This window comes from Parambassis ranga, chromosome 18, assembly GCF_900634625.1.
Source record: "Parambassis ranga chromosome 18, fParRan2.1, whole genome shotgun sequence".
NCBI classification, from domain to species: domain Eukaryota; kingdom Metazoa; phylum Chordata; class Actinopteri; family Ambassidae; genus Parambassis; species Parambassis ranga.
The window spans coordinates 7405386-7428047 of NC_041038.1; the positions used below are offsets into that span (position 1 = coordinate 7405386).

Sequence of the window (22662 nt, forward strand, 5' to 3'; positions counted from 1 at the left end):
AGCTTTCTGTGGCCACATTCCCTCCTTTCATCCTAAGGGTGTGCTGACATATTACCCTGAATGGCATCTCATCCTAAGTGGCTATTGTCTAGCTAATGAGCAGCAGGCATAAAACACTAGAGGGCTAAGAAGACAATGACAGACATTCACATAGAGACAGAAACCCATGCCGGGCACAAGGGTGGATTCAGTGGCTTAAGCAGCATATTTCTCAGCAAATAATGTGGCATCCCTCTAGGGACACTGCAGACAGACAGCGGCACATTGCCCTCAATACAAACATAGCCCTGGGGAGGGGGTCAGAGGTCAAGAGCTGAGGAAATTACGTGTGATAAATTGGCGCTGGTGCCAGTAGTGTTGTGTATATGTGAGTGGGGTCATCCTCCCCTTCCCCTTGACTGGTGTGTTTGATGAAGTATATAGGGTTTTCAAAGTACAGCTTGTGTCTCCAGCTTTGCTGAAGAGTTTGAGCAGGATCCTCCCACACATTCTCATTCATGTGATTCCTCTTGGGAAAAAAAAACGAGGGGGAGTCCTTGACTGGATCTGATCCAAAATTATGACAAACTTGTAAATCCTCAGTATGGGCAGAATCACTTATTGCTAAAGCAGGATTATGTCTTTTTTATGATGTATAGTAAGTCACTGTAAAATGCCATCTCAGGATCGCTACAGTACCATCACCAGAATACATTACTGCACTTACGTAAACATAAATTGAGCTCAACAAACTAAGGATTTGACTCACTGCAGCCTGTGTCCCTGAAATATTGTTAGAAATGATGTGTGTTTTGCTGTCACACGGCAGGAAAGTCAGGCTCAAATACTAAGGGAAATGGTTTTAAGTGACAATATCTCATTTTTGTGAGAAAGTTTTGTGCAGAGTCCAGCCTGCTATTGCCAAAAATTACCGATTTTTGTTCCTCTCATATTATGGGCCTCATTTTCTCCTGTCTCCTGTATTCAGTAATCACCAGGACAAGTTCCACTCTTGCCAAGACCTTTGAGCTTAACAACAACAGCTACATTGGGACTTGTTGTGTGAGAAGGGCCAATATAAACTCTAGTGTTTCATTGCTAGATGGCTGATTAGCTCTTAGGGGGGCTGTAAAGAATTTGGTGCCGTTGTCAGGGCTTCAGTCACGAGGCACTTGTTAAATTAGGGTGATGAAAACTGCTCTCCACATGCCTCCGTATATAAAGAGATGCTATAATCAAGCACAAATTCCTCACAAAAATTGTCACGCTCACACAGTTACCTTGACTTGAGCCAATTGTGTTACCACATTTTTATTGAAACTTTCAGTCGCCCCCAATCAGACTGTGCTCCATAAAAAGCTGGCCAGTGGATTGGGGCTACTATAATGGTGGCACAATACAGAAATAAACTACTTTTACTGCTGCAAACAAAGTGATGTGACCTGGAAAGGTTGTATTTTTTGCAGGGATAATGACTGTATTTTAGAGTCGGGCCTCAGTGTGAACTCTAATTACTTGTCTGGGGCCACTGAGCTACATTGGTCTCAAGCACTTAGTAATGAAGTCCATATTGGCTCAACGTTTATAAAACACAACATGAATGCCTTGTGAAAACATTTTTGCTGCCTTCTCACGCTCTATATGAGTGCGAAGAATGGCTTCTTTTGTTTTGTGTTGCACAGATATCTAATGAAGTTAGCATGCTAACCAGCTAGCTGCGGATTATGACCTTGTGTAATACCTACAGATGGACTGATCCGTGATCAAAGTAGTGCCTAGCAACTGGTGTTTGTGTCAGTATAGACGTCTTTTAAATCAGGCTTCTAGTCTTTCTAGGCTTCCAGACAATAAACTGGACTAAATTAGAGTCAAGTAGAATACTAACTGTAGGTGAAGAATGTTGTATCTATTTTTTCACAGATGGAGAAGACGCTCTGTGCAGTAAAGCCGCCAGTGATGGCTGGTGTATTTACATTAACTCTGTGCTAGCTTTAGAATGTTACATCTCATTACTGGTGGAGTAGTGCATTGACTCTGCATGTCATGTTTCCATGTAGATGACAATATAAACACCTAATTGCTTGTTACACTGCTTTGACACTGATTTAAGTAGCTTCAGAGTCAGTAAACATAAATGTGTATACAGCACAGCACACTGATGTACTAAATGTAGTAAGTATTAAATGATGAGAAATGCTCTACGCTGTTACAAAGGTTGTAAGAGAACATTTTAAGAAAATGTCCTTTGACTTTCACATTTTATATGATTTCATTATCCACACTCTGTAGAACTGGCTCCCAGTTAACTTAATCACTGTGACACTCATTTCTCATAAATATGCAAATACAATACAGACATCTTCACGACCAGGCAAAGACCTGCTGCAGATCGAGTCCAGTCTCCTGAGCACTTCATGTGGGGCACTTTTGTTTTCCAGAAACTGTAAAGTTGCTTTGTTCCCACAGCAACATGTTTTGCCAAAATACAACATGCTTGCCTGTCACAGTAAATTTAATCACACAAAATGGGAGCACTCTGCGCTGCTCTCATCGCTGCCACTTCTTTTGAGTGGTTTTGTTTCCAGTGCAGTTAGTATTGAAGCAGACGTGGGGTGAGGGGGGTGGAGGGAAAGTATCCCTGCAGTCTTAATGAAAATAATAATATCATAAAAAACAGCACAATGGAGGGCTGGTTGTATAACTCAAAAATAGAATTTTACACTCAGGTCCTTTGTGTCCCTCCAGACCACTGGCTCACTAGTAAAATGGTTCTCCACAGACTGGAAGGCGGCGTGGGTTTGTGAGATGGTGGGGAAAAATAAAGGGGAACGCAAGGCAGGAGCAGGGATTTGTAGAGGTATTAAGGCATTGCACGCCTGCTGGCTTGTGCCTTATCCCACTGTACATTCCAGTGGTGCAGTGTGCAGAACTTTACAGTCCTCAGCCAACAAGAAACTTAGAGCTGTGAGTTCCTTCTGCAGCCACTACCCCCCATTTGAAGAAGACCATCTCAATCCATTTTCTGTCAGCTGTCTTGTCTCGCCCCTGCGTATGTGGTTGCGTTCCCGCCGATCTACTTAATCTCTGACAGGGAGGCAGAGCTTGTGGACTAACAGCTGGGAAATCTGTGCCCCCTACCGCCCTTGCACTCCCCGCCACCCACTCTTTCTCTCTCTCTCTCACTGCCCTACCGGGTCGGCCCGCTGACGGCTAATAAAAGAAGCGGCCCTTGACTGTGAACAGCTGGGTTCCTGTGATCTAGCTCGGCAAGAGACTACGCTCTGCGAGCAGAATAGTAAAACACATAAGAAAAGTTTAGAAATGAGGGTGAAAAAAATGCAGCAGAGGAATAGGATGAATGGAAAAAAAACAAGCGTAAATGTGTTTAAAGTGAAAGAACAGATATACTAGCATCCACTGCTAAGGCACAGGAAAGGAGCACAGTGGCTGTCTTGTCCCTGGCTTTTCATTGCCTAACCAGCTAATCAATAGCACAGAGAAACACTATTTCAGCTGAGCTCTCTGTACAGCAGAAATACTTAGAGTGCAACTTAGTCTCAGTTGTTTTTTTTTTTTTTATTCTTTTCTATCCACAGCATGTTACAGCAGCGTTTCGTTTAATACATTTAGCTTGTACAAAGGAAGTGGTATATCACGTGCAGCGGTGAGTGTGCACCTACACAGGAAATCGGACTTTAGAGGGAAGGCAGCTAAAGTATGTCATTAATATCAACAAGAGAAAGAAGTGATGTTCATACAGCAGGCACTGCAGTGTTTCCTGAGTTAGACATTTGAAAATAATGAAAAGAATGTTGCTAGCCATAAAAAAAAATCTATAGCCACTGAGGTTTATTTTAGATGTTGATGCTGCTATGGAACATTTTTTTTTTTTGTCATCAGGCTTTAATGCATCTCGGGTGCAGAAACTGTTAGGAATGGATGAGGTCCTCCCCTCCTGGAGTGCTGTTGGCATTCCAATCTCTCTTAAGAGACCTGAGAGCACCGTTACTCTAAAACAAGGGCTTTGGTCAGAGAGCATGGGTTGGTGTGTGGGGGGCGGTTTTAAATGTTGGCAGACTTAAATAGCTGCTCATATGACCTGTCATGCCTGACCTACGCTCTCTTATCATACTGCTGTTCCATAGATATCTTTTCTAATTTCGCGTGTGCACCCGTGGACAAGTATGTGTGTAGTGGGGAAGTTGGAGAGTATGAAAGACGAGTCCAGATGCTCCCAGCTGGCTGCTGCCCAGTGAGGCTAATACACTTCTGCCTGCCTAATTAGAGCACACACACACAAACACATGCACAGCCGACCCCTCCTCACCGCTCACGTCCCACTGTTTCAATGGGTTTATGGTAGGAAAAACATATGCCCCCCAGTGTTTTATACAGGACACACATGCAGACAGCTAAACAAACAACCAGGGGCTTAATTACCTCATAAGGGAGGCCAGGGGTGAGGACTGCTGATGACGCACAGTGGCATAATGTTAAAGGATGCTCAATGAGACACAAGAAAGAGCAATGATACGCTATTAATATACTCAGGAAATCTGTGGATGTTTATTAAACTGTGTAGCAACAATTATTTAGCAAAATGATCTTATTGCAAGTAATGTGGGTATCCAGCTGTCTTAGTGTCAGCTGCTTTGTTCAAACACACATAGGAGCATGAACCGATAGGATCCATGTAAAAACATTCCTGTCAAGTGTGACAAAAATTGATTCGGGCTGCCATAAGGAAATGTGTGTGTGGATGTGCTCGTCATGCTGACCCCGTCTTTAGCTTACCCAACAACAACACTCTGGAACAGCAGCGCTCCTTCACAACACAGCATGTCAGACATGTCCTGCCAGCCTGTCAACAATAGGCTGTGTGTGGCAATTTGCCTTTTTTTCTCGTTTCTCTGCTCAGTCTTTTTGATACAAACACATATACAGGAATCTAATTAAAATTCAGATAAAATACATCCTTAATAAACAAACTAATTAGATTGCAGTTTAGATATAGGCTGCCTTTTGTCAATATTGCATAGAAGCAGGAATTCAAATAAGCAGGGTTTTGCATATCAGTTTGCAAGTCATGTCGGGCCACAAAGCACAAAGGTCTAAAAGGGTAAATGAAAGCCTCCAAACAACACACGTGCCAAATGAGGACATTGAAGGAGGGGGAAGAGAGATTTGGGGGCAGTGGTGCAACAGAGAAAGCGTTCCCAAGGTCAGCGTTCTGGGGCCAGCTACAGATGAGGGAGGAAAAGATGGCGTGGACAGATGTCAGAAGTGATAACCGTCAGGCCTGACAAGCTCCAGCTTGGCTATCACTTACTACTCCGAGCCCGGGGTCGGGCCGGTGCCAAAACAATGCCAACGCCTCTCTGTGATGACCAGCGCCTCCGGAGGTTGTGCAAAATGGCTGCCGCCATGCCAGTGCATTACTACGACTCACTGGCTCGGCATTTTTTTTTTCCCTCTCTCTCTCTCTCCCTCCCTCGCTCTCTCAAAGGAAGTGCCATCTGTGAGTGACAGCGGGGCCTCAGCCATTTATTCTGAATGCAGTAAACAAAGCTGCCATTTTTGCATTTTGAGAGTCTTTCATATTACCACCGGCAAGGCTGTTTGTTGTCATGAGAGATATTAAACGCGGTGTGATGTATATCCTGTCTCTATCTCCATTTATCTAGTGGAATCCATGCTCTCAAACAAGCATCAGTCAAGCAGCGGGACAAAATAAATCCTCATTTTCACATTTGAAAGCAGGCCGGACAAAAATCCAATACACAGGAGAGTGCTTGGTCTTGCTTTAAGCATAACAACTGACGAGAAGTGAAGAAGAGGAGGGGGCATTGGGAAATAAATCAATATCAGGCCCATTTGCTATCATATTCTATGGTCATCGATGATCTGTCAAACCATTTATTTCAAAGTATGAAATGCACATCAAAATCCAAAGAACTTTCTCTACATCCAAAACAAATAATGAATAACTCACAGATCAATACAGTGTACTTTATTGAGCTCACATGCTTGATTTAAGTTGGGCACCTAGCCCAATTGTTTTTCATTTGCCAGATATCCTCCTCTCTCCCTCCCTTTGTTGTGCTTTGTGTGGGGCTGAATAGCCAAAAAAAGGCACAGACCTTTGAATGACGTGTGTATACATGAACCATAGTAGAGAATATAGCTCTTTTACACCATGCCAGCTCCACTGAGTCAGGGAAGAGAAAACAACCCCATTTTTAGCAGACTCATTTGACTGTTGAATATACAGAGACTCAACAGTGTGAATCAAAAACATCCGGCACTCTTGATCACTGCCTCTCAATAGGCCTTGGATTTCTCAATGGAAACAGACTTGGCAATGCCACATCGATCCGGGTCACACCCCGCTGTTATACTGAATGGGCCTGAATAAAATCATTGCAGACAGACCCGAGAGCTCGCCAGGGTAGGGTCAACTGTTTTGACCCCCACCGGGAGGCCAAGGCCCCATCTTCCTGAAAAAAAAATACTCCAGAAATAAAATAAAAGTTGTCTGTATCAGCAGGATGCTCACAGAATAAACTGAAGGAGAGTGCTCTGCTAAGAAGTTTTGACTGACAGGAAAAGCAGTGATTTGTGCAGTATTTGACAGGGACGCATAACTAGCTCTTTGAGGAGGCTTTTTCTTTCAAAGAGAATTGGTCTCTGGCCAAATCAGTGCAGGAAATGTAACATCACAAAAGGACAAAATAAGAAAGGCAGCAGCCTTATTTTATTGCAAAGAGACTTCATGCCTTCTAGCTACGATGAAAAAAAAAATACTGCAGCAATCTTTCATTTCCTGCCTTCCTCTTCGTACCTGGGCATTCCTGTCTGACTAAGTACACACAGACGACTACCAATCCTCACTGACCCACTCGACTCCACTGTCTTAAGGGTGCCTCCTGGGTCACGGCCTCAGTGTCACATGCCAGTGGATGGGAAAGGAATATTGATTACCAATAAACTCATTAAGAACTAAAAGAAGGACTTTCCGCACTGACACAACAATTTGTTTCTGTCAGCGCAAGAGCTTAGCAGTCAGATTGCTTTCCCTGATTCACTTTTGCCCTTTTGAACTTTCACTCCACGCCACTATTTTAATGTCAGGTGTCCCTAACTACATCTAAACCTGTTATACAATTAGGTGAATGTACACAATGTAATGAAATGACCCTAATTGTGACAGCATTGATATTCTGGCAGTGTTTCCCTGCTTTGGGACACTGGCCATTATTTCACAGAATGAGCAATTGATAACAGTGTCATATATCTGCTCCTCTTGTGTTGTGCATCTGTTATCCCTGATGTTACCTGGCAGCCGACCAGCAGATCTGCTTCCATTCTATCTGCATTTCAAGGTGGTGAAATCTGGCACATGACTATTAATTGCTATTATTTTTCTTCTTCTTCTGCACTGATGTCTGTTTCGGTAGAGTTAACATCTTTTAACAATCGACTTGAAATTGTATTCGCATCCCAGGACAGCCATTTTGTCTGGGGAATTCTGTGTGCTTGTATTCGGGATGCAGGGAATTAAACACTCCCCAGCATATACCATTGATAAACTGCCCAGCCGTTGCCCCTTTTGCACCCTGTATGACGCCTCTGCTCCTTCAGGCCCCCGGAAAGGATGCGCCTGAAGATCGAGATACCAACTGAGGATGTGGACAACTACTGTTATCACAGCGCTGCTATTAATAAGATCGCCTGCCAGCTCGTGTCCCGGGGTTTGCCGGGCCTGTCTTATCATGCTTTGGGACAATCTAAAATGAAACGGTGCTGGAAATATGGTGGGACTGTGACAGGGGGTAAAAATGGGAAGAAATGTGACGGGCCGCGGTGTCAGCGTGGTTAATCGAAAATAATGGCCAGCAATTTATAGTCAGCGTTCTGACCGGCGCTAGATGTACTGATGCAGGAGATCGAATTTTAATGTGTACATTCCATCACTTTATACAGGCTACTGATGTTTACAGCACATGAATCTACAAATGGAGGTTATCATACAGCAATAATAAACTGGGAAACACTCTAAAAACAGCACTCCGGCCGCTGTGCTTGTGTGTCCATACTCGTGTGTGCGTGTTACAAAGTGCTGTACAACATTAGGGTGATTTGACAGTCATCTGATTTCCACCTGCGGCCATTGTAATAAATAAACACAAAAGGGAGAGGGAGGAGGTGAGCTCATGGTGGATGCAAATGAAGGCCACCTGCTGTGCCGTTGAGACCGCAGGGAGCAGTGAGACCCATCAGTATTTTTCCTCATTTGACAAGAGTCCATCTAATCTCCTCTCACTGTGCTCCCCTGCTGTACAACACTTGAAATGGAAGTCCAGATGCTGAACATTCCCATGGTGCTTTGCTGTGCAGCGCTGGGTTTTGCTGTCATTTAGGATACTAGTTTTGGCAAAATAACCAGATCACATCAGCTTCATTATCATCATCATATTTTTATGAGCTAATGAAGAAAATGTTTGCTTTATAGACATATTATGAGGAGTTATTGATGGACCCATGACCTGAGGTAAGAGATGATTCGTAGAACTCTAGCTGCATGCCAGATGTGATGCACATTTGCAAACTTGACTTCAAACCTTTTTTTTTTCATCTAAATATAAGATAGCTTTTCAAGTTGAGGGAAAAAAGGTAATCACGTTAGATCAAATGTGACTTCTTATGTTGATTACATAAGGCACAGGTTGGCAACCAAACACTATCCTCATATTTTCAACACAAAGCAGCATTAATCAGTTTGCGCACAGGGGACAGAGTGACTAAATGATCGACAGGCTGACCTCAATTGGCTCCTAATGTGCATGTATTGTTCCGTGAAGAAAAAAGGGGGAGAAAAATGTGGTAATTGGAAAGGAGAGCAGGTGGATGACACTGTTCGGCACTATTATGCTGTTAGCTCGCTACAAGCAGTACTTAACCAATACATTACAGAGCCTTTTGCTTTCTGTGTGCCTGGAAGGGCAGCGGAAGACAAGTGTTTGCAGTAGGGACAACATGGCGGATAGTGATTTGTGGGAACCGCTGTCACAAGGCCACAACAGGAGTATGCGCTCTAACCAGGAAAGCGACTCGCTGTGAATGTTATTCAAAAGAGCTTCTGAACAGCAGGTCTCCTTTGAAATCTAGAAATCACAGATCATCTGTGAGTCATGCTCCTCTGTGTAAGGTTTTTATTAAACTCACTCATTAAGCTTAGACTGTATTGTCGGTTTCCCCGGCTCAGAGCACAAACACCAAATAACCACCTATAGGGCATAAGAGGTAGAAATCAGCTGCATACAATTTTCCTTTTACACCGAGCCATTTTCTGCATTTCACTCCTGACGTCAGCGCTCTTAATGAAGACAGCGTAGCTCACTGCTGCCTGAGCTCTACACAGCCAGTCTAAAGATTTTATTTCACCGCTTCCACAGCTTGCCTTATTTCACTATGGCTTAATGAGAGTCGTTTGGAATAATAGGCTTCCATTGAACAGAGGCATCTGCATCCACACAGCACTAAATGAGTGAGCTAATTTCCAAAGATAATCACCTCTCCTGCTGTGTTTTTATGCAGAGATGCTGTAGATTTTTTAGCCTCGGATTTAATGAAGTCAAAAATTACCTCCAACCCTCTAGTAAGGTCTACACACGCTGAATGTGTCACTAAAATATTCACAAATGTGGCTGTTAATTTAAGGATTTATATGACTAATCAGGAAAAATGAGAATATTACAAAAACTTATTTTTATGTAATACTGGCTTTTTATGCTGTCCCTTAGCATCGCGAACATATTGGTAAATGATTCCCTAGTTGAATGAGAACATCTTTCCGTTCTGCTGCTGTGAAGGTGTCAGATCCATCAAAACTTTCTTGATGCAAAGGAATCCTTGTCTTTACCAAGTGCTTGAAATATGCCTCAGAGAAACCATGACTAGCCTGAGTGAAGGACTTCATGCTGCTATAGAGATATAAAAGGAACTACAAACATTTTTTACATGTTTCCAAGAGCAAACAAGTAACATTTCTTAGGATGCCTGGGTAATGAAGTCCACTGGGACATTCTGAGACACAATTAAAGGATGAAGTGAGCTCTCTCTTTTTCACTGTCTCCCACACTTTCTTCCCCTCCACTCTCTTGTTTTGTCCCAGAGTGCGTGTGCGAGCAGTGATGACACAGAAGCCGTGGCATCACGCAGTCACTGCAGATGGCAGATATAAGACAAAAAAAGGAAAAACATTGGACAGGAAGGGAGCTTACAAACAGCCATTTTGACAGAGTGAAACCCAAGCTTGTCAGAACAAATGGGAAAGGTCACAAACAGTGACAATGTTGTAATGTCCCATTCACCCAACCACACTCTCGTTTATTTAACTTCCCACTTTCACGTTGTCTTTAAAAAAAAAAAAAATGTCATGCCCTTTTATTTCTGTAAAGGTTGCTCTAGAGGCAGCCACCAGCAAAGGGGACTGAGCTGTTTATCACATCGGCTGTGTATTTATGCAGTTGTGCTAGAGAGAAGCTGTCAGTAATTTGGCAACATTTTTCCCCCTGCGGCTCTGCTGGAGTGGCCGTTGCAAAAAATTTATACAATATGAAAGAAACAGCAGCAGAGGTTAATTCCCCGGTGCAGTGTTATGCAGGCTGGCAATCCAAGCGGAGGAGCAAGACAACAATATGGCTAGCAGCTAGCGCAGGACATCCTCCTCACAGCTTTGTGTTCAGCTTATCACAATAGACGGTCGGGACACTTTCCAAATAACGGCAGAGGGTGGGAAAGAGGGAGAGAGCAGAAGGAAAGGGAAGAAGGGACTGCATTGTATTGTGTTTTCATGGCTACCAAATGAACCTTTCTACAGACTGTGACACACAGAGCACAGTGCTGTGGAACACACAGACATTTACTGGGAACAAAATTCAGCAAAAGGAAGATCTATTTGAAATATTAAAAGCTTTAGACCAGCATCAATGCTTAAACTGACATCCAGCCACACAAGTTTTTTTAAATGGGCCTGCTGTAACTGACACCTTTCTTCCTTGTCTAGACCTGAGGCGAGCCATCAGATGGCACTTAAAGTTAGTAAGCCATTTCACAGTAAGTCTGAGTTTCAATGGCAGTCACAGTAGTAGGGTTTCAGTACAGATTTATCCCAGATAAATATCCTATCTCAACTTCAATACATGCTAATCATGTGAGGCTGTCCATTTCTGCCATCTATTTCCATTGCAAACAGAACCCCTACTGTACATAGTCAAGATGTTGTCATCTCATTTTAGATCAGACCTCATAGCCTTTGCCATCAGAGGAATCCCTGGCTTATTATAAGCACCATGTTATGCTAACAAATTTTTGGGGGGGTTTAAAAAAAAAGAAAGAAGATAAGGCCGTGTTCAAGCATTCCACATTCCATGTTAAAACTCTCTCACTCACACCAACTGGTGTCCAGTTACAGTGATGCTAAAACACTCCTGGAATGTTTCTTTAGGGTAGACCGACATGAGAACACATGCAAGGGAAAGGTAGGAGTAGGTAGAGGATTAAGCATGGCAGCTAGGGTTACAATGCCCTACACCTGACATGGACTTCCCCTTAACAGCATGAGAAATTCAGCGGAAAATCTTCGTGTTAGAGGTCACGAAAACTCTACTGCACCCTGGAGACTTTGCGGATTTCACGGATGGGAGGTGCTGTTCTCCAACCTGTGAGCCGTGTGTCACAGACAATACTTTAATAATGTGGCTCTCATCCTTTCTTTGGTAGTTCCACGCTCAACATTAAATTCTCATGATGTAGTTGCTTGCTGCATATGGAGTCATGAATAACTTGGTGACTTCATGGAGTTTGGTATGTGTTGCTTATTTATGCTGTCTATGACTCTGAGCTATTTCTAGAATCTCGAGCCTTTCTGCATGAACTTCATTTAAGAGTAACCTAACTCTGGCTAAAAGTGCCTTTCTATGTTTAACTGTTGCCATCTCATCTCCCAGCAGATTTACATATGTAGGCTACAAATATAATTGGGTTTATTGGGCTGTAAAGTTTGGAGGATTTCGACTACCTGTTAGCTGTTTATGGTATTGGAGGCTCGTAAACAAACAACTCGCAACACAGACATGTTTAGAAAGAAAAAAAAAACTGCCTGGAAATTTAAACTATAAATACATTAGTGGGGTCATGTCTGCCATAGTTTTGTAGCTCGACTAAATATAAACATGGCCTGTCTGCACAGTGTTATCTATAACGGCGTGATGCAACCCACCGAAACCCCTCTGAAATCGGTCCTAAAATATACATGAAAAGAGAACGGAAAGATATACCCGTTCTTCTGTGTCGGCTGTTTGAAGACCTAAGCACAACCTTCATCTGTCATCCCTAAAATATCACAACAAGGGGAATAATAAAGAAGAGAGAGACAACAAAAAGACCCATGCGTTGAATAGAGTTGTCAGCATTGCTAACGCCAGTGAAGCACATCTATATGAGTAAGGTTCCTACGCTAGCATAATGAGAAAAATGACAAAACAAAAAAAAACGGGAAAGTTTCCTCTCCGGTGTTGGCAGGTTGGAAACAGGCAGGACGAGCTCACATTAACATCTAATACTTGGTCATTTCTTTCCCACACAGAGCTCTGTATTCCCCCCGGGCTACCATTTGCTTTTCAAAATGCATGCATGAAATTCTTGAGACCAGTCTCCCCCACGAGAGTCTAAATAATAGATTACCAACACAGTATCCAGCCTGCACTATAACTTCAGCCCCAACTGTCTGGCCTCATTAGCGAGGGAAGAGTAAAAGATAGCCAGCTGCTAGCCCAGGTGACGGCACTCAGCTGTGGCCTTTGGCAGCAGCGGCCCACCCTAAAGAGAATATACAGCGTCTCGCTCCGTGCAATTCATCTTGTAATCCGCCTTAAAGCTGCTAAGCTTCCGTTGAAGGCAAATGAATGGTGACCAATGGCAAGAAAGATGGAGACAGAGAGGGTGAAAGTTTCAGTGAGGAGCACACAGAGGGGAAAAAAGGGACTCGGATGTGCGAGATTCATCTCTGAGGAATGTAAAGGTGGTTGGTTTTGGTTTAACCAGAGGTGACCTGAGCCATTTTCATCCACTGATTGTCCCCCCCTTTTTTCCTCCCTCCTTCGGCCCCTCCCTCCATCTTTTTTCTCCCTCTTTCTCTCTTCTCTGTAGCTCAGTCTCCCTCGCCCTCTCTCTCTCTCTGTCCGCTTCCAAATGGCAGTCATTATACCGGACATGAAAAGTCATTTTAGTTCCGCCTGGCTTCTTCAAAGCAGCTAGCTATAATTGCAGATTGAGCAGGGAGAGAATGCCGGGGTTACACAGAATTTAAACATTGACTCCTAACCTTGCAGTGATGTAGGAATTTTACATTTAAAATCATACACAAGGGGTAAAAAAGGACACATATTTACATTATGCCTGTGCCTTTTTTTATGTATCGTATTTCCCACTTTGCATATGTGAGATGTGCATACATGTGGGTGCCAGACATGGAGGTGTTGGATCCCATTACAACACTTGAAGGATTATGGCACAAATTGGGGAAACACTTCCAAATTATGAAAAATCAATCCCCTATTAAATGCATTCCTCAGTCGTGAAATTGCTACGTGGCAATGTCACTGCACTTTTTAATGGGATTCTTTCCTCTTTGCCAAATCCAGTACATGGACTCTGTAAAACGCAAATAAACCACAAATGCTAATCTAAAGTACCTGAAGCTACATTTATGATAGGTCACTTTATTGTAGGTTTAAGCACACACTGTGTGTGTTTTCTCTATTGTGAGGCTGTGCTTTCACATCTCTGTGTGTATGCACTGTTTCAGGCCAGAAACAGTTTGCAGTTCCTGAGGGTCGTGTGTGTGTGTGTCTCTTTCCCAGTTTACGAGCTAGCCACCAGTCTTAGCTGCGGGCCCCTCCCTTGCACTTATCTCCTGCAACCTTACATTTGGCACAGCAGGTAGCGTAATTGTTCTTGGAAAGAGCCTATCAACTAAAGCCTCCATTTTTGACTTCTTCTCACAAAGACCTTTATCATAACCCCCCCCCCCTTTTTTTTTGCCCGACTGCAGGCCTTCTAACCGCAGAGTGCCTCTGAACAAAAGTATTTCAGCTAAGTCATTCCCTTTTGATGGAGAATGGGGAGGGGAGGGGGGAGGTGAGTCCAGTATATAGACTGGAAAATATGTCTTCTATGCGAGACCTTCCTCGTCGTCCACTCCAGCCCCCCAGTCCATGAAACGCTACCCCCACCGTCTCTCTTGTGAGCAGAAACAAATTCTAAAACTGTCATACTTTAATTGAAATTCCATCACTTGTGTGGCTGCTATTGTGGAATAATTTGATAAAGCTGTGTGACATGAATGCACAGAGCGGTCCGCCACTTCTATTTCTTCCCCCAGCTTTTATTTCCTCTTTCTGCTGGTTATTCAAATGAACCTCAGTGGATTTTGCTCTCAGCCTTTCCAAAAAATTAAGATAAGAAATAAATGAGACAATGGGAAGGGCATATAAAAAAGGGAAATGATGTTTTGGTTTGCAATACAATCAGAATGAAGTCCTTAAAAATGTCACCAAGCTACCATTTTATACCCCATCATCTTGCAATATATGAGACCAGAATGAAAATCTCATAATTATCCCCAGCTCCTCAGAGTGCAAATAGGCAGACTGTTAGTTGCTAGATGATCCAAAATGGAGGTCAAGGGCAGAATTAGAATCCTCTGCCAGTGCCACTGACCCCGATCCAAATCCATACCAGCATACTCCCCCTGTGCCCCCACCCTCTGTCTTCACAACTGGCTACAGGCGTTTAGCATCCATCATATCTCCTGAAACACAATCCGCAAGCAAAGGACAGCTGCGGCAGAATCGCAGCCCTCCCGCTTCTGTCACGTCGGTGCTTCACTCCCACCCATGTACGCATGGCCTGAAGGTAGAGCCTGGAGGCGACGGAGTTAAAACATGTTAAAAGTGACACTGCGCTTTTGTGCACATGCAATTAAACCTCTCAAAGGGACGTGTAGCGGAATTGAGATGAAAGTACAAGGAAGGGACTCATCGTTTTGATTAGACTCAGAGGAAGAGCGATGAATATAAGACATGACAGATGGAGCAAACAGGAGTAACAAAAATTGAGAATAAACAGGAAAGAACAAGCTCAGCTGTAGCCCTGCATTCCCTCCGCTGCCAAATAATATTTACGCCTCAGCTTTTTGCCCTGACAGGGTGATGGACAGTAGAGGTGATTTTGCCTGGGCGTGAAAATAGGCTTCTTATTATTCCAACCCAGTGGCAACCTGAATATCAATAAAAACTGCTAGCGTTCCCCTATGTGTAAAACCAATGCCCCGTAGCGGTGGTTTTTATCAAGCAACCCACCCTTGACGCTAGTTATGCAGTACTAGAGGTTACGGGAGGAAATGCTTGCCAAGTAAATAAGTGAGTGAAGCGATTGAATAGAGGGGAAAAACACAGCGGGACCGGGGCCAAAGTGAACCAAGGGTAAAGTCATGATCACTTCATTATGCTGCGGTGCAGCTCAGTGTTGTGCGAAATCAAACCGCTTTCTCATTTGTCACAATGCATCAAGCTGGCCTCGGTGAAGTGGGTTTTGTAGTCAGCAGGAGGCCCCTGACGCACAGGCACACACATCAGTTCATTAACAGGAGGAAAGTTGACTACAATGACAATGCATTCATACAACGTAACGCATGACACAAGAGCCCTCCCTAGGAGGAGGAGGTCTATGCTAGACATCATGGCTGGTAGACATCATGTTGCAGCCCCACTGCAACATGATGTCTACCAGTCAAACTTCACTCCTGCATCCACCAGCCCCTGCCAGTTAGCCAGCCGGCTTGCCAGTCAGTGGGTAGCTGTTAAGGGCCATTGTTGGCACAAAATAACCTAGAATACACCCACTGGATTACAGAGGGCAGGCAGTGAGGGGGGGTGATTGCTAACAGACCTATTGGCACTCCATCTCCTCCAGTTCCAACACCACGGCGCCTGATAATTGTGGCCTATGTGTTTACGTATCCATTTTTGTAATGTAAGTGTTGATTTCTCATTCCACACTCGTAATAGGGGCCCTGGCCTTGGAATTCCTGAAGTAGCTAGTGCTCTCTCACACACACTGAGGCACATGTGTACACATGCAATGATTAAAAAAAAAAAAAATAACTTTTTTCCCCCCCTCTCTTTCTCTGCTCTTGAAGATAAACCAGTGAGTCAGAGCTACTTGGCTGTGCCGAGACAATGGGAGTGTAAGGTGCAGGCACACTTGTTTGTAAGAGGGCTTGGGTTTGTGCCAGAGAGGGACACGGATAAGACAATATTCAAAGCGTCTTTTATCCTTACAACTGCCTCTGCTTCATCAACACCCCGCTGTCAATGAGTTTTATCAATGAGCTCAACATTTCACATAAACATACACCTAAAAATACATCATTGATTTTCTATATAACTCATGAAAATCCTCCTTCCAGACACAGTCACAGGTTTCAGAATATGTTTCAGGCACCGAAACCTGGAGAACCTGAAGCATGCAAAAACAGCTTAAATCACTTATAGGCACTCCCTAGCCATTCTTATTATTCTTCAATTTAAAAAAGCTTTTACACTACAACACCTTTTTCACTGTCACATTTTCCACCAAAGACCATATGTCGCTTTGGAGAAATGGAAGGACGTAGGTTGGACTAAAGATGGCCGCGTCAGTGCTGTTTCCCAATGACCGAGACACTTTGTTCCCTTCAGCGATTTTGGACAGCAGCATTTGAAACTCAGCACCACCTCTGTGTGCATATCAATTTTTTTTTCTGCCTCTTCTTTTGAGCACTGTTGACGCGGCAGCAAAATTGGAAATCGAACGTCTGGTGACAGTGTTAATTGCGCCGTGTCAAAATTGGGCAAGTGCTAATTGTTTGAGCTGGAATTGTAAAACATGTAAGACAGCCGAGAGGCTGCGCTGTGCTCTCAAGAGTGCTTATCAGCAATAAACTTAGAAATGCTTGACCAGATACACATGGACGCTCATTTGCATGGTTACACACACACATTAGCAGGTCTTATTATACTCTGCCTTCAATCACTGCAGTTTCATTTGGCTCAGACAGTAATGAATATGTTTAGAGGTACACTTAATCTATTTATTTAATCCATAATCCAGACTACGAAGCAGATTTGAACAAACTGAGGTTGTGTTTTGAAAGCCACTGTGTCCATTTCTGTTCAAAATCTAAAACAGCTTCACACAGGAGTGTGATGCTTTCTGTTTTTCAGTAAAAGAGGGAACTCTTGGCATGTCACCATTTCTTGTAACCTCTCTCTCTACTACTGCATTCTGCTCAGTGGTGGTTGGAGGGAATGAGTCCCCTAGTGGCCCAACTGGCACACTGAGCACAGGTGGAAGCACTTCCACTGGAAAATAAAGCTTCACTTTCAGCTGATTGACAGGAGAGCTTGCGTGACTGACCAGCTCTCCGCCTGTCAGACTGATCATTTTCGCTTTTTTTCCCACCTCCCCCCTTTTTTTATATGCCAGCTCTTAAAAAAGCACCGTCAACTTTAAACCCACCATACGAAAATAAAACGCCTTCTAAAATAAGACGCATGAGATGAGGGATCTCTGGAGAGTTGCAGGAATGCACTTTGAAAAATTCTTCACAATCCAGTCGCTGGAGAGGCTTCCACAACTCTTAAAAAGGACGCACGAAATGAAGTGTATTTAAACATGACAGTGTCACAGCTAAAAATGAGCTTCAAATATCACAGGATTTGACTATTTTTACCACAGTAACGCGGGACAAATGTTCAAATATGAAGGCAAGGAATATTTATCTGATGAATATCGCCTCAACACAAACCACTCTGACAAAAATATTCCACCTGCACTTTCACAGATGTGTGGCTGATACATATGCAAGATGGAATTTAACCAGTTGATGAAGGGTCGGTGCGTAATTCTTACTGTAACGTGGCTTTGGAAACGCTATCTCCATTGGAGGCTGCGCGCATTCATAATAATGAACTGTGCGTAAAGCAATTATCGACACATACATAAAAAGAAATAAAAAAAAGGCTACATCCCTAAACAGCGTGTGCGCAACCAGAGAACGAACCCCGGCCAAACATGTACAGACGGTGCCGCTGACATGTTTGAACCAACTTCGTGTGGCACACCTGAAATCACTGCGGCAGCCACTTCAGTTCCGTCTGTCACAGGCTTACCTTATCACCATTTTGCGGCCAGTTTGAAAGTCAGTCTCTCCTTTTAGTCTGTGTAAAGAGGAGTTCTTTTTTTCTTTTCTTTATCTCTTTTCTTTTCTGTTTTGTTACATCCAGTAATGGCAGTCGAGTCCCGGGAAAATAAAATAACGTTAAGGGAAAGCAATCCGTCCTCAGGTTCTTCTTCTTTCTTCTTCTTCTTTTTTTTTTCCTCCCCCACGTTTTTCTCTCTTACGTCGCTTCTTTTCCTCGAGTTGTCCGAGAAGATGGGGTGAAAAACACGCACGTGGGGCGTGTGGAATATATTCTCTGGTTTGGGTCTGTCTGCGTTGTGCTCGTTAGATCTTCATTGAATTGAACGTGGCGAGACTGTGGTTGTGTTTGGAGAGTGCGGTGTGACTGGGACGCACAGCCCTCCCTCTCTCTCTCTCTCTCTCTCTCTCTCGTGTGTGAGTGAGTCTGTATGTGTGTAAGATCGAGAGAGGGGGGCTGGGGTGACGTCACTCAGCGAGGTCCCACTCTGCCAGCTCTCCTGGATCAACTTTCCCCGCTCTCCAAGTGCACTGCAGGAATGTGCACTTGGACATGGCTATTTTAGAGGAAGATTTGTGTTAAAGAGGAACGTGTGTGTGTGTGTGTGTGTGTGTGTGTGTGTGTGTGTGTGTGTTGGGGGGTATACATGTGTGTTTATGTCTGACCTGGTAATTATTTTCAGATGCTAAACCGTGAGAATATGGATGCATGTGTCAGACCACACGTGTCTGTGTCTGTCAGTTATTATGCAGTTGTTGATGTACTGTAAACATAGTAAATGCCAGAATTTGGACCATTTCCTGGCATACCACAGATACCACAGTGTGAGAGTGCTTCATGTCAAGAGAAAGTCCTTAAATAAAATGTAAGAGTTTAACTGTAAATCTAGTTTCACTCTAATCATGAATATCAGAGTATTTGAATCATTTATTTTCCAATACATTCTCAATAAATGCCACTGAATACCACTGTTAGTAACCGGCCAATGCAATTATGGCATTATTATTCTCAATGGATAATTACATAAGTATTAATTTTAGTTGTGGTTAGTCATGTGGAGATTTTTTAAAATATTTTGGACTGTTTTATTAAAACCCTGCCATATAAACACACATGGTGTGTGTTTATGTACAAATTTTATTATTTTTTGCCCATTGTTGAGCATTTGAAGCAGCTTTTGTTAATATTTTCAGAGTATTTCCAAACAAATGATTAATGCAGATGAGCTCCATTTTTACTCATCCTGCTTGTGCAGTCATGAGTGTTATGTCTAATTAATAAATGATATCAAAATTGTCATTTTTGTTCAGTTAACAATTCAATTTTCTACCACTGTAGTTACATTTTCTTTTACATGGGCAATACTTCCAATGCAGGACATTTATTGGCCTTAATGTAACATATCTTCTTTTCACCAGACATAGCTGTGCACATTTAGAACCTACTACTGTCGGGAAATGTAAAATTTCCCCCTGAAATGTGGGGCACTAAAAGTATAAAGAAGCATAAAATGACAGCTCAAGTTAAGTACAAGTACTTGTGTGTATTACTCCAACCCCCAACCAATCCTCATGCAGATGAGAGGCAAAGCTTGGCATACTTACACTCATAATGGTTAGGATAATGTCAGCGTGAGCTCCATAAAAAATGTTATCACGTACTGTAGGATTTTCCAGTAGAAACTTTATTTCCTGATGTAAGTGTAGGAAGTTAAAGAAAGTGTGTTTGACTGTAATAGATGTTCATGACTGTTAGACGTATACATGAATGATGCAACTGCGGAGTAAGTGCAGTTGTGGTGCAGCTATGGCAACAATGTTTGTAGTGTAGCCATAGCAACGTTGTTGCTTAAAAGTGCAACCATAGCAACGGTTTGTTTATTATTTTCTGATTGCCTGTTGGAGCCGGCACGAAGCGTCGGTTTTCTAACCTAACTAAGCTAACTAACGTAACTAACGAACTAATGTTGCTAACAAACTAACGTAACTAATGTAGCTAACGTTGCTAATAGTTCAGCTAAAGGTTACTACATGTTCAGTTGGAAGTTCGTCCAGCTCACAATTCATGTAATGTGTGAGTGTGAAATAAAGAGTGTGGAAACTACGAGTTGTATCCGCCGTGCTTGTTCCGACAACCCATCCAGAGGGGAGACTATCGAAGAGTAAATCTGGACACGTACAGTAAGGTCACCATAAACCCGTCTCACACACACACACACACAGTCCCTGTAGGGATATTACATTGATTCTATAGTCAGGTCGGGGTTAAATGTGCGCATATCATGTGACATTTTGTTTATTTTTTTTTCACAGTCTTTACATGCTGCGTTATCGTCTCCAAGGTCAACCTGTTGAGCTGTAACCTCTATACATTTTTCATGACTAGACATAATGTTGCACAGCAATGGCATAATATTGCTCCTGATATCACAGCCAGGTAGTGCACGCTTCTCTGATGTAGGGCTACAGACAAATAACTGCAATGGCCCAGGGAGACAGATGACTATGACCAATTGTGTTTTGAGAAAAAGTTGCTTCTGTGGCAGCAACCCAAACCCTCTGATGAACAACCTCGCCCTGCAGACACCAACATCCACCATCCAACAATGGTACTCTCAGAGACAGAGAGACAGACTACTGCAGTCAGCAGATCTGTTTTCTTACCTGCACTCAGGCATGTCATGTATCTGATTGAGTAACTGTGATGGTGATTTATACCTGCAAATTATACCCAGCTCCATTTTCTAAGGGCAGAACTTGATACAGACTCTGCATGTAGATTCATAGGCCAACAGAAAGCGCTGGTTAGATGACAATGAACAATGGAGAAACTTGATGAAATTACTGTTTTGTGAACTATTACTCTCAAATGCTCAGTATAATAAAGCATTGTGGGAGTGAGATGGTTGTATCTCCAGGCGCATCCTACTGTAGATCACAAATATCTGATTATGTCAATTAATAAGATGATTCCCAAACATCTATTTGCTGATATCTTCATAATTTGGACTATATTTTTAAAGTATAATTGGATAGTACTTGTTACTAGATTTACAATTCCACTCTGCATCTAACCTTGTGCTTCATATTCTTGGCACCATCTAATACAGCAGCACTTGTTGATAAATGGGGGCAAGGGTAGGATTTATCAAGAGCCTGCCTTGCTGGCCTATTGTGGCTGAACTTTGTCGCCCGACAGGACACGGTAGTCTATAAACCAACTGTCCTTCAATAAGAAAGATCCATGAGAGAGAGAGAGAGAGAGAGAGCCTGATTGCTGAGCTGAGGAAAATGCATTACCACCTGCCGTCAGTTTGCTTATTAATACTCCTCCTGACAGTAGGAGGGCTGTTTAAAAAGGACTTGATTGAATGTTTTCTTTTGTTGTTAGACAATGACAACATATTGCAGTGTTTCACACACCGCCATGTGCATGTTTACGTTCATACGTGCATGAGGTCATGCAAAGTGTAGCATTGGCTGACTTTTACTATATGTAAATACGATGCAAATGCAGGTAAGGATGCTAAAGGTTGTACCGTATCAATATGCATTTTCTTTAGATGAATAATGTAAGCAGAATCTTTTGATGTATGTGTATCCCTGTTTACCTGCCTACACTGTAAATCTTTAGGGATGATTCTGACTTGACTAAACTAATTAGCACTGAACATTTGAATTACTTTGAAATGATGTTATATTCCTTTTTTCCTTTTGATTTCACAAAAACAATGGCAGTGGGCAGATGAATGAGTTTTACTGTATAAATATTTTAGGGCTGTTTTTATTTATGCATACATCAGGACTGACATGATGCAGTTCCCCTGGACAAATGCACCTGAATGTCTAGTGGCTCCATTAACACTCGTTGTCTTCTGGAATCTGCACATATTTTTGTCTCAAAAAACGATTGAATGCATCTAACTTTAATAATTTGTTCGTATAACATCACTTAATCCACCAAATGTCCTGAAAAAAAGCGACTAAATACCTGCCTGAATAATGATATTCCCATCAGCCTCATTTGTAATTTGTGTTAAATGCTAATTAGCAAATGACACACTTAACTAAATGGTGCCTGCTAACCATTAGCATGCTAGTAATGTGATTTTTTTTTTTCTGTTTTTCTTCTTTCTTTTTTTTTTTTTACAGAAACTCCCAGACTGCATGTGTTCACACTGCTGGATCTCTTTTCAGAAAGGAGCAGAAAAAAAGGAGTCTACAACGGGGTAGGTGCTTCTGAAAACCCTGCCTCACACTAAACAATGTCGTGTGTGACTCACAGCTGATTGAACATCTTCCATGTTCTAATAGTTTTTTAATAATTAGACATTTCCGTAAACAACTGCACCACCTTGTGCTTGCACTGTGATCCT

At 42.7% G+C, this 22662-nt stretch overlaps 1 protein-coding gene across 27 annotated transcripts in view; it reads right to left on the minus strand.

Moving 5' to 3' along the window:
• Nucleotides 1-18650, minus strand: part of LOC114450587 (receptor-type tyrosine-protein phosphatase delta) — a 112721-nt gene extending 94071 nt beyond the window's left edge. For all 27 annotated transcript variants that reach the window (XM_028428713.1, XM_028428712.1, XM_028428708.1 and 24 more), the window contains exon 1: nucleotides 18258-18650. The gene's annotated coding sequence lies outside the window, so the exon portion shown is untranslated. The remainder of the gene's footprint in view (nucleotides 1-18257) is intronic.
• Between the last annotated feature and the right edge of the window lie 4012 nt (nucleotides 18651-22662).